The 12,503-nt window shown below is 48.3% G+C and overlaps 1 protein-coding gene across 1 annotated transcript in view; it reads left to right on the top strand.

Annotated features, from left to right (window-relative positions):
• The window catches only part of LOC144610262 (disintegrin and metalloproteinase domain-containing protein 9-like), a 71,284-nt gene that overhangs the window by 58,399 nt on the left and 382 nt on the right, over positions 1-12,503 (top strand). The gene's annotated exons all lie outside the window — the stretch shown is intronic.

The following is a 12,503-nucleotide window of genomic DNA, read 5'->3' as shown; positions in this document are numbered from 1 at the left end:
CACACCCCAAAAACGTGCATGTTTCTCGGTTAATTGGCCTGTCTAAATTGCCCTCGTATGTAGGGAGTGAATGAAAAAGTAGGATATCATAGAACTAGTGTGTACGGGCGATCGATCGATGGTCGGCGGGCATTCAGTGGGCCTATTTCAGTCAATCAATTTTCTCTTGTTCTGTGTATATGTTGAGGGAGTCCAGAACCAGGGGCCACAGTTTAAGAATAAGGAGTAGGCCATTTAGAACTGAGATGAGGAAAAACTTTTTCAGTCAGAGAGTTGTGAATCTGTGGAATTCTCTGCCTCAGATGGCAGTGGAGGCCAATTCTCTGAATGCATTCAAGAGAGAGGTGGATAGAGCTCTTAAGGATAGCGGAGTCAGGGGGGTATGGGGAGAAGGCAGGAACGGGGTACTGATTGAGAATGATCAGCCATGATCACATTGAATGGCGGTGCTGGCTCGAAGGGCCAAATGGCCTCCTCCTGCACCTATTGTCTATATCTCTCGTTTCCCTTTCCCCTGACTCTCAGTCTGAAGAAGGGTCTCGACACGAAATGTCGCCTATTCCTCCACAGTCAAAAAGGTCCAACAGAGGATGTACTTCCTGCGGCAACTGAAGAAACACAATCTGCCACAGGCAATGATGGTCCAATTCTATACTGCTATCATTGAGTCCGTCCTCACCTTCTCCATCATGGTCCGGTTTGGCTCAGCCCACCAAGCACCACATCCGGAGGCTGCAACGGATCGTTCGCACGGCTGAGAAGGTTGTTGGCTGCAACCTTCCCCCCCATTGACGAACTGTACACTGCAAGGGGCCAGGAAGCGAGCGGGCAAGATCACCTCTGACCCCTCTCACCCTGGCCACAAACTCTTCGAAGCACTTCCCTCTGGAAGGCGACTCCGGACTGTCAAAGCAGCCACAGCCAGACATAAAAACAGCTTTTTTCCACGAGTAGTAGTTCTACTCAATAACCAAAGTCTGTAGTCTCTCTTTTTTTGCTCTGGTTTATTTTCACCCACATGTTTAGACCGTAATGTTGTATCCTTATTGTTTTGATGTGGTTATGCTTTATTCTTAATTGTTAACTGTATGTTTGTGTTGTCATTTGTGAGCGGAAGCACCAAGGCACATTCCTTGTATCTGCACATACTTGGCCAATAAACGTATTCATTCATTCATTCATTCATTCATTCATTCATTCTCCAGAGATGCTGTCTGACCCGCTGAGTTTGTGTTTATCTTCAGTTTAAGCCAGCATCTGCAGTTCCTTCCTACACAATCAATTTTGAATTGGAAGGACAGTGGAAGGAACAATGTAAAATAGCAGCTCTGAATACAGGAAACACTCAGCAGGTCAGGCAGCATCTGAGGAGAGAGAAACAGAGTGCACCATTGTAACATGAATACTTCACAGGTGCAGGTTGGCCTGCTGATAATTTCCAGCACTCTGTTTATTTCAGATTTCTGGCATCTGGGGCCTTTACACTGAAGGTGGGGTCCCATCTCCAAACGTCCCCTACCCATGTCTTCCACAGATGCTGCCTGACGCGCTGAGTTACTCCAGCACTTTGTGATTTCATTTTGCCAGATGGCCAATTTATCGCGATTGCCAAAAAAAGAAAACTGGATGCAACGAGGAAGTTTACGAGGATGTTGCCAGGACCAGAGGGTGTGAGCTATAGGGAGAGGTTGAGTAGGCTGGGTCTCTATTCCTTGGAGCGCAGGAGGATGAGGGGAGATCTTATAGAGGTGTACAAAATCATGAGAGGAATAGATCGGGTAGATGCACAGAGTCTCTTGCTCAGAGTTGGGGAATCGAGGACCAGAGGACATGGGTTCAAGGTGAAGGGGAAAAGATTGAATAGGAATCTGAGGGGCAATTTTTTTCACACAGAGGGTGGTGGGTGTATGGAACAAGCTGCCAGATGAGGTCGTTGAGGCTGGGACTATCCCATCGTTTAGCAAACGGTTAGACAGGTACGTGGATAGGACAGGTTTAGAGGGATATGGACCAAGCGCAGGCAGGTGGGACTAGTGTAGCTGTGGGCAAGTTGGTGTGGGCAAGTTGGTGTGGGCAAGTTGGTGTGGGCAAGTTGGGCCGGAGGGCCTGTTTCCACACGATATCACTCTATGACTGTGTGACTCTGACTCAACAGGATGAAAGGTATTTATAAAAAGAGCTTTTTGTTGAGTTGAGAGTCACTGCCTAAAAGTGTGTGGAATCAGGTTTCGTCGAAGGGCCAAGCAAGGGGAACTAAAGTTGTAAGGGAGATTTTTGTAAGGGAGCTATACTCACTTTGGTACTTGTGTAAAGGCAAGAGATCAGTGAAAATGTGGGGAATTAAAAATATATATATTTTGTTACTTTGAATTCTTCTGTAGGATTGAGGAACTATATTGTATTAAAATTAATTATAACATATTGTCTATTGTTTTTTGGGATACACTTATCTAAACAGTAGTTGTTTATATTTGAGCATTTGGTATCATATACTAAAACTCTCGTTTGTTCGTTTGTTTGTTCCTGAACTACAGTCAAAACGGTGCACGATAGCACGACAATTCTAGGCCCACCTTACTCATCGTCGTCCCTTTGGTGCTAGTGGAAGAAGTTTCATTGAAATCGGTGTTATATATTTTAAAAGTTATTCACATTTTAAAGTTTAAATCTATCTCTGAGGGAGGGGGGGAGGGAGGGAGGGATGAGGAGGGTTGAGGGGGATGGAGTAGGGGAGCGGGGGAGAGGAGGGGGAGCAGGGGAGAGGAGGGGGAGCAGGGGGGAGGAGGGGGGAAGAGAGGATGCTGCACCAATGCAGGAGAGGTTTGGGCCCATTTTCTCCCTCTCTGTCTGTGTGTGTGTGTGTGTGTGTGTGTCTCAGTCCCTTCTCTCTGCCTCTATCTCTCTCTCCCTGTGTCTCTCTCTCTGAATCTCTCTCTCTGTCTCTCTCTCTCTCTCTCTCTCTGCCCCTCTCTCTCCGCCTCTCTCTCTCTCTCCACTTGGTCTAGTATTTTTCTAAATTTCCGTCCACCTCTCAGTCAGCTTATTTTCTCTCAACCTATTGCTTTAGCTGTCCAGTTTTCTTATGTACTGTTCGTGTGTTTTTAGAGTGAGCGTTATATAAATAACTTTGGAGAAATGTTTTAACTGCTTTTATTAAAAGGGCGGCACGGTGGAGCAGCGGTAGAGTTGCTGCCTCACAGCGCCAGAGTCCCGGGTTCCATCCTGACCATGGGCGCTGTCTGTGTGGAGCTTGTACGTTCTCCCTGTGACCTCGCGGGTTTTCTCCAGGTGCTCTGGTTTCTTTCCACGCTACAAAGACATGCGGGTTTGTGGGCTAATTGTCTTCGGTGAATAGACCCTAGGATGTGGGATAGAATTAGTGTACGGGTGGTCGTTGGTTGGCGTGGACTCAGTCGGTGCTTCATCCTTCTAAAATGGCCTCTCGTTGTAAACATAAATCCTCAGGGCCCACCCACCCACTGTGGACACCATGATTGCAGTCATGTACAGCCTTTCCGCTGGCTGGTCAGTACGCAAAGAAAAGCTTTTCGCTGTACCTCAGTCCACGTGACAATACTCCAAATTAAACTGTTGTCTCTGAATGTAAAGAATATACAGAGAGGGCAGCACAGTGGCACATGGCGGCACGGTAGCGCAGCGGTAGAGTTGCTGCTTTACAGCGAATGCAGCGCCGGAGACTCAGGTTCGATCCTGACTACGGGTGCTGCACTGTAAGGAGTTTGTACGTCCTCCCCGTGACCTGCGAGGGTTTTCTCCGAGATCTTCGGTTTCCTCCCACACTCCAAAGACGTACAGGTATGTAGGTTAATTGACTGGGTAAATGTTTAAAAAATTGTCCCTAGTGGGGTGTAGGATAGTGTTAATGTGCGGGGATCGCTGGGTGGCGCGGACTTGGTGGGCCGAAAAGGCCTGTATCCGCGCTGTATATATATGATATATGATAGAGTTGCAGTCTTACAGCGCCGGGTTCGACCCTGACTGCGGGTGATGTTTGTGCGGAGTTTGCACGTTCTCCCTGTGACCGCGCGGGTTTTCTCCGGGTGCTCCGGTTTCCACCAACATTCCAAAGACGTGCAGGTTTGTAGGTTAATTGGCTTTGGTAAATTGTCCCTGGTGTGTAGGATAGAACTAGTGTACGCGTGGCCTCTGGTCGGTGCGGACTCGGTGGGCCGAAGGGCCAGCTTCCACAACATATCTCTAAAAACTAAAAGCTCTGTATTTTATAGCAGGCAAACTCTGCACCCATGATATGCCAATGATGGAGGCCATAAATATTTGGGCTGGGAGGAGCAGTTCCAATTTGTCTGAATTTTTTATTCAGAAAGAGATTAATATCAAGTTCTGTGTCCCAAATACTGTGCAGCTCATGCCTATGTTTTTTATTTTCATTTTGCATTTATTTTGCAAGTTATCCAGTATTTTCCATAATGGTGTGGACTGAATTTCCTGGAAAGTGGTAGCAAAAGCCAACTGATTTATTAATGCCAGATTCAGGTGTTCACTCTGAAATAAACAGGCAACGTTTAGCTTTACGTTTCATAAATGTCAATAGACAATAGACAATAGGTGCAGGAGGAGGCCATTTGGCCCTTCGAGCCAGCACCCCCATTCAATGTGATCATGGCTGACTATTCTCAATCAGTACCCCGTTCCTGCCTTCTCCCCATACCCCCTGACTCCGCTATCCTTAAGAGCTCTATCTAGCTCTCTCTGGAATGCATTCAGAGAATTGGCCTCCACTGCCTTCTGAGGCAGAGAATTCCACAGATTCACAACATGTCATAAGTGATAGGAGCAGAATTAGGCCGTTCGGCCCATCAAGTCTACTCCGCTATTCAATCATGGTTGATCTATCTTTCCCTCTCAACCCCATTCTCCTGCCTTCTCCCCGTAACCCCTGACACCCGCACTAATCTAGAATCTATCTATCTCCGCCTTAAAAATATCCATTGACTTGGCCCCCTCGGCCTAGTTTAGGTTTAATTTAGAGATACAGCTTGGAAACAGGCCCTTCGGCCCACCGAGTCCGCACCGTCCAGCGATCCCCGCACCCTTGCACTATCCCACACACACCTGGGACAATTTACAATTTTACAAAAACGAGTTAGCCTACAAACCTGCACGTCTTTGGAGTGTGGGAGGAAACCAGGGGATTTCAGAGAAAACCCACGCAGGTCACGGGGAGAACGTACAAACTCCGTACATACAAGCACTCGTAGTCAAGTCAAGTCAAGTCAAATTTATTTGTCACGTACACATACACGATGTGCAGTGAAATGAAAGTGGCAATGCCTGCGGGTTGTGCACAAAAAGAATTACAGTTACAGCATATAAATAAAGTTAATAAGTTACTATTATTGTCGACAAAAATTTAGTCTCTGGGGTTATAAAAGTTGACAGTCCTGATGGCCTGTGGGAAGAAGCTCCGTCTCATCCTCTCCGTTTTCACAGCGTGACAGCGGAGGCGTTTGCCTGATCGTAGCATCTGGAACAGTCCGTTACCGGGGTGGCAGGGGTCCCTCATGATCTTGCTTGCTCTGGATCTGCACCTCCTGATGTATAGGTCCTGCAGGGGGGCGAGTGTAGTTCCCATGGTGCGTTCTGCCGAACGCACTACTCTCTGCAGGGCCATCCTGTCCTGGGCAGAGTGAACCCAGGTCCCAGGTGCTGTACCACTCTATCCCTCTAACTCTACCACTGTGGGTCAGGCAACATCTCTTTGGAGTATCTCAGAGGTCAGGCAACAATACCCTTTGGAGTAACTCAGCGGGTCAGGCAGCATCTCATTCTGGAGTAACTCAGCGAGTCAGGCAGCATCTCATTCTGGAGTAACTCAGCGAGTCAGGCAGCATCTCATTCTGGAGTAACTGAGCGGGTCAGGCAGCATCTCATTCTTGAGTAACTCAGCGAGTCAGGCAGCAGTAACTCAGCGGGTCAGGCAGCATCTCATTCTGGAGTAACTGAGCGGGTCAGGCAGCATCTCATTCTGAAGTAACTCAGTGGGTCAGGCAGCATCTCATTCTGGAGTAACTCAGCGGGTCAGGCAGCATCTCATTCTGGAGTAACTCAGTGGGTCAGGCAGCACATGGAGATGATTTACTCCAGCATTTTGTGTCCACTTTTTAAATATGATGCCTTCGCCCTGCTGAGACAGAGAGACCCGGGCGTAAAGGGCATGAGAGCTTTGTGCTCAACCCCTCTACAACTCACCCCTCTGCCGCCATCACTCCTGGGGGAGAGAGGTGCCCTCTTAGTCTTGCAAACAGGCGCTGGCAGGCAGATGGAGAATTAACGTGAATATGACACACTCCAGGCAACCTGTGGACAGAGGTCAGGATCGAACACCTGTCTCTGGCGCTGTGAGGCAGCAACTCTACCGCTGTGCCACCGTGCATCGATAGGCTTGTGCTAACAATAAGTGCAGAGGGCACCCCCAACAGCAGCTGTGATAGCCGTCAAGAGCGGATTAGTGAAACAGCTGGTTCATTCGTTCCACATGGATGTTTGATATGGCACTGAATAATTTAAGAGACATTAACTCAAGAAGAGTTCGAGGACCGCATCAGAACAGTGGGAGTCATTCAAAGGAATAATTGAAAAAGTACAGAGGAAGCATGTTCCCCTAAAGTTTAAGGGTGGGACAAACAAGTCCAAAGAACCTTGGATGTCGAACGATATAGTAGGATTGATTCAAAAAAAAAAGGGGGGCTTTTGGAAGGCATAAAGAACTTAAGGCACAGACATCATTAGAGGAATACAGAAGGTGTAGGGCGGTTCTTAAAAAAGAAACTAGGAGAACAAAAAGTGGCCATGAGATAGCACTAGCGGGCAAAATAAAAGAAAATCCCAAAGTGTTCTATCGGTATATCAAGGGTAAGAGGATAACAAGGGAAAGAGTGGGGCCCATCAGGGACCATAGTGGAAAGCTGTGTGTGGAGCCAGAGGATGTAGGAGATGTTTTAAATAAAATTTTTGCATCTGTTTTTACGAGGGAGGAGGGCGATGCGGACTTAGAAATGGAGCAGGACGGTTGTGATGTTCTTGAGCATATTGCTATTGACAGGGAGGCGGTGCTGGAGGCTCTGGCATGATTAAAAGTGGATAAGTCTCCGGGCCCTGACGAGATGTATCCCAGGATGCTGAGAGAGGCAAGGGAGGAGATTGCGGGGCTCTGGCACAAATTTTCAGAGCCTCTCTTGCAACAGGGGATGTACCGGAGGACTGGAGGATAGCTAATGTGGTGCCATTATTTAAAAAGGGCAGTAGGGATAAACCTGGGAACTACAGGCCGGTGAGTCTGACATCGGTGGTGGGGAAGCTGCTAGAAAAGATTCTGAGGGACAGAATCAGTCTTCACTTGGAGGATCGAGGGTTAATTAAGGATAGTCAACATGGCTTTGTTAAGGGAAGGTCGTGTCTGACTAACTTGATTGAATTTTTTGAAGGGGTGACCAAGGAGGTAGATGGGGGTAATGCAGTGGATGTGGTATACATGGATTTCAGTAAGGCTTTTGACAAGGTCCCACACAGGAGACTAGTCAAGAAGGTAAGAGCCCATGGGATCCAGGGCACCTTGGCAAAATGGATAAAAAACTGGCTTAGTGACAGAAGGCAGAGGGTGATGGTAGAAGGGTGCTTCTGTGACTGGAGGCCGGTGTCCAGTGGGGTGCCGCAGGGATCGGTGTTGGGTCCCTTACTGTTTGTAATCTACATAAATGATCTGGATGTCAACGTACAGGGCATGATCAGCAAGTTTGCAGATGACACAAAGGTAGGGGGGGGTGGTGAATAGCGAGGAAGGGATCTGCAAGCTGCAGGAAGATATAGATGAGATGGTCAGATGGGCGGAGCAGTGGCAGATGGAATTTCATCCTGAAAAGTGCGAGGTGATGCACTTTGGCAGAAATAACTTGGAGAGGGAGTACACCATGAATGGAAGGACCCTAGGGAAGACAGGGGTACAGAGGGACCTTGGAGTACAGGTACACAAGTCCTTGAAGGCAGCAGGACAGGTGGACAGGGTGGTCAAAAAGGCATATGGGTTACTGGCCTTCATTAGCCGGGGCATCGAATATAAAAGTAGGGGGGTAATGATGGAATTGTACAGAACACTGGTGAGGCCACAGCTGGAGTATTGTGTACAGTTCTGGTCACCACATTATAGAAAGAATGTGATAGCTTTGGAGAGGGTGCAGAGGAGATTCACCAGGATGCTGCCAGGGATGAAGGGCCTCGGCTATGAGGAGAGACTGAGCAGACTGGGGTTGTTTTCCCTGGAGCAGAGAAGGCTGAGAGGGGACATGATCGAGGTGTACAAGATCATGAGGGGCATAGATAAGGTAGATGGCGGGGAACTTCTTCCACTGGTGGAAGGTTCAACAACGAGGGGACATAGATACAGGGTAAGGGGAGGGAGGTTTCGGGGGGATGTGAGAAAGAACTTTTTCACCCAGATGGTGGTTGGAGTCTGGAACTCACTGCCTGGGGTGGTGGTGGAGGCGGGAACACTCACAACGTTTAAGAGGCATTTGGATGGGCACTTGAAATGCTACAACATTCAGGGCTACGGTCCAAATGCGGGAAAATGGGATTAAAATTAGACTGTGTTGGTAACGGGCGGCACGGACACGATGGGCCGAAGGGCCTCTTTCTGTGCTGTAGGACTCTATGACTCTATTATGTGAACATCCTCCTCCTGCTCCATAAAAACAGAAAATAGGTGCAGGAGGAGGCCATTCGGCCCTTCGAGCCAGCACCGCCATTCATTGTGATCATGGCTGATCATCCACAATCAGTAATCCGTACCTGCCTTCTCCCCATATCCCTTGATTCCACTAGCCCCCTAGAGCTCTATCTAACTCTCTCTCAAATTCATCCAGTGAATGTTCTGTCTAACCATAGGAACCATTTTGGAAATGGTTTCAGTCCAGAACAAGGGGCCACAGTTTAAGAATAAGGGGTAGGCCATTTAGAACTGAGATGAGGAAAAACATTTTCAGTCAGAGAGTTGTGAATCTGTGGAATTCTCTGCCTCAGAAGGCAGTGGAGGCCAATTCTCTGAATGCATTCAAGAGAGAGCTGGATAGAGCTCTTAAGGATAGCGGAGTCAGGGGGTATGGGGAGAAGGCAGGAACGGGGTACTGATTGAGAATGATCAGCCATGATCACATTGAATGGCGGTGCTGGCTCGAAGGGCCGAATGGCCTCCTCCTGCACCTATTGTCTATTGTCTAAAACACCATCAGTTCAATGACTTAGAACATGGACACAGAACAGTACAGCTCAAGAACAGGCCCTTCGGCCCGCCAAACATGATACCAAGACCATCACTTACCTGCGTATCCATATGCCCACCTAAAAAAGTGTTTTAAATGCCACTATCATATCTGCTTCAAACCAACTCGTTCCATTCCAGGCACCGTCAGAGTCAAAATAGAACGTGCCCCGTACACCAGCGTTTCAGAGAACACCGCTGCCTCCAGCTCATACCCACTAATCCAGGCATCATCCTGGTGAACCTCCGCTGCACACTTGCCAAACCTTCCACATCCTTCCTGCAATGTGGCAACCAAAACTGCATGCAACACTTCGAATGCGGCCTAAACAAACTCCTGTAAATTTGCATTAGGAGTTCCTGACCCTTATACTCAAAGCCCCGACCAATGAAAGCAAGCATACCATGTGCCTTCTTTGCCACTCTATCCGTGGGGCGGCACGGTGGCGCAGCGGTAGAGTTGCTGCCTTACAGCGAATGCAGCGCCGGATACTCAGGTTCGATCCTGAGTACGGGCGCCGTCTGTACGGAGTTTGTACGTTCTCCCCGTGATCTGCGTGGGTTTTCTCCGAGATCTTCGGTTTCCTCCCACACTCCAAAGACGTACAGGTATGTAGGTTAATTGACTGGGTAAATGTAAAAATTGTCCCTAGTGGCTGTAGGATAGTGTTAATGTGCGGGGATCGCTGGGCGGTGCGGACTCGGTGGGCCGAAGGGCCTGTTTCCGCGCTGTATTTCTAAATCTAAAAATCTAAATCTATCCACTTGTGCTGCCACTTTCAGGGGGGTAATGGCTGGGCATGGACCCCAAGATATAATACTTAATACATCTTGGGATTTAGAGTTACAAAGTCATACAGCATTAGGGTTGCCAACTTCCTCACTCCCAAATACGGGACAAGGTGATGTCACCGCCCCGTGCCCGGCCCGGGCGGCCGCCATTGGTGGAGCGGGAGCACGTGGCCGCTGGCTGGGTGAGGGTCACGTGGGGCGCGGGGCGGTGACGTCGCCCTTTGTCCCGTATTTGGGAGTGAGGAAGTTGGCAACCCTATGAATAAAAGAGTCTTTGAAAAGCTGTTATAGTACCTACCTCAGCAACCTTCTCTGGCAATAGACACAAAATGCTGGAGTAACTCAGCGGGACAGGCAGCATCTCTGGAGAGAAGGAGATGCTGCCTGTCGTATGTTGAAAGGCTGGAGCGATTGGGCTTGTATACACTGGAATTTAGAAGGATGAGGGGGGATCTTATTGAAACATATAAGATAATAAGGGGATTGGACACATTAGAGGCAGGAAACATGTTCCCAATGTTGGGGGAGTCCAGAACAAGGGGCCACAGTTTAAGAATAAGGGGTAGGCCATTTAGAACGGAGATGAGGAAGAACTTTTTCAGTCAGAGAGTGGTGAAGGTGTGGAATTCTCTGCCTCAGAAGGCAGTGGAGACCAGTTCGTTGGATGCTTTCAAGAGAGAGCTGGATAGAGCTCTTAAGGATAGCGGAGTGAGGGGGTATGGGGAGAAGGCAGGAACGGGGTACTGATTGAGAGTGATCAGCCATGATCGCATTGAATGGCGGTGCTGGCTCGAAGGGCTGAATGGCCTACTCCTGCACCTATTGTCTATTGTCTATTGAATGGGAGACATTTTAGACCTTCTTCAGATTTGAACCGACCCCTCAACCCAAAACTTCACCCATTCCTTCTCTCCAGAGATGCTGCCTGTCCCGCTGAGTTACTCCAGCATTTTGTGTCTACCTTCGGTGTATTTCTGTAGCCAGCATCTGCAGTTCCTTCCTACACATTCCTCCTCTGGCAGCTCGTTCCATACACCCACCACCCTCTATGTGAAAAAGCTGCCACTCAGGTTCCTATTAAATCTTGCCCCTCAAACCGTAAACATACGTCCCCTTGTTTTTGATCCCCCTACTCTGGGTAAAAAAACTCTGTGCATTCATGCTATCTATTCCTCTTATCTTGTAGAGTCATAGATAGAGTCGTAGAGTGATACAGTGTGGAAACAGGCCCTTTGGCCCAACTCGCCCACACCGGCCAACAATGTCCCAGCTACACTAGTCCCACTTCCCTGTGCTTGGTCCATATCCCTCCAAACCTGTCCTATCCATGTACCTGTACAGCTGTCTCTTAAATAATGGGATAGTCCCAGCCTCAACTACCTCCTCTGGCAGCTCGTTCCATACATCCACCACCCTCTGTGTGAAAAAGTTACCCCTCGGATTCCTATTAAATCTTTTCCCCTTCACCTTGAACCTATGTCCTCTGGTCCCAGATTCCCCTACTCTGCGTAAAAGACTCGATCTACCCGATCTATTCCTTTAAAACACCTCAATAAGATCTCCCCTCTTCCTCCTATGCTACATGGAATAGAGACCCACGCTACTCAACCTCTCCCTTTGGCTCACACCCTCTAGTCCTGGCAACATCCTCGTAAATCTCCTCTGAACACTTTCAAGCTTGTAGTTATCATGTAGGGGGTAATAGGTTGAAAATATGAATCTATATAAATCTATCATTATGTGGGGAGTGAGGAGGCACATTAAAGCTTCCTCTATGTGTGCATGTACATGTGTCTCTAAGACACATGAGTCCATGTACATGTTTATGTGTCCGTGTACACGTATGAGTTAAGCAGAATTCCACAGATTCACAACTCTCTGGCTGAAAAACTTTTTCACCCAGAGGGTTGTGAATCTGTGGAATTCTCTGCCACAGAAGGCAGTGGCGGCCAATTCACTGGATGTTTTCAAGAGAGAGTTAGGTTTAGCTCTTAGGGCTAACGGAATCAAGGGATATGGGGAGAAAATCAGGAACGGGGTACTGATTCTGGATGATCAGCCATGATCATATTGAATGGCGGTGCTGGTTCGAAGGGTCGAATGGCCTACTCCTGCACCTCTTGTCTATGTTTCTATGTTTCTCAGCCTGTGAAGGGCTTGGTCTCCATGCATCTTGCCACTGGATCTAAGTCTTGCTAATGGGAGTCTGGATAGACACAAGGAACTGCAGAAGCTGTAATCTTGAGCCAAAAGCACAAAAGTGCTGGAGTAATTAGGCAGCATCTCTGGAGAATACGAATAGGTGACAGTTTTGGGTCGGACCTGAAGCAAGATCCTGACCCGAAATGGCGACTATCCATGTTCTCCCGAGATCACGTCTGACTTGCTGAGATACCTCCAGCACTTTGTGTTTTTT

The sequence above is a fragment of the Rhinoraja longicauda genome, chromosome 36 (assembly GCF_053455715.1).
Source record: "Rhinoraja longicauda isolate Sanriku21f chromosome 36, sRhiLon1.1, whole genome shotgun sequence".
Taxonomy (NCBI): domain Eukaryota; kingdom Metazoa; phylum Chordata; class Chondrichthyes; order Rajiformes; family Arhynchobatidae; genus Rhinoraja; species Rhinoraja longicauda.
This window is presented reverse-complemented; position numbering and strand designations above follow the sequence as displayed.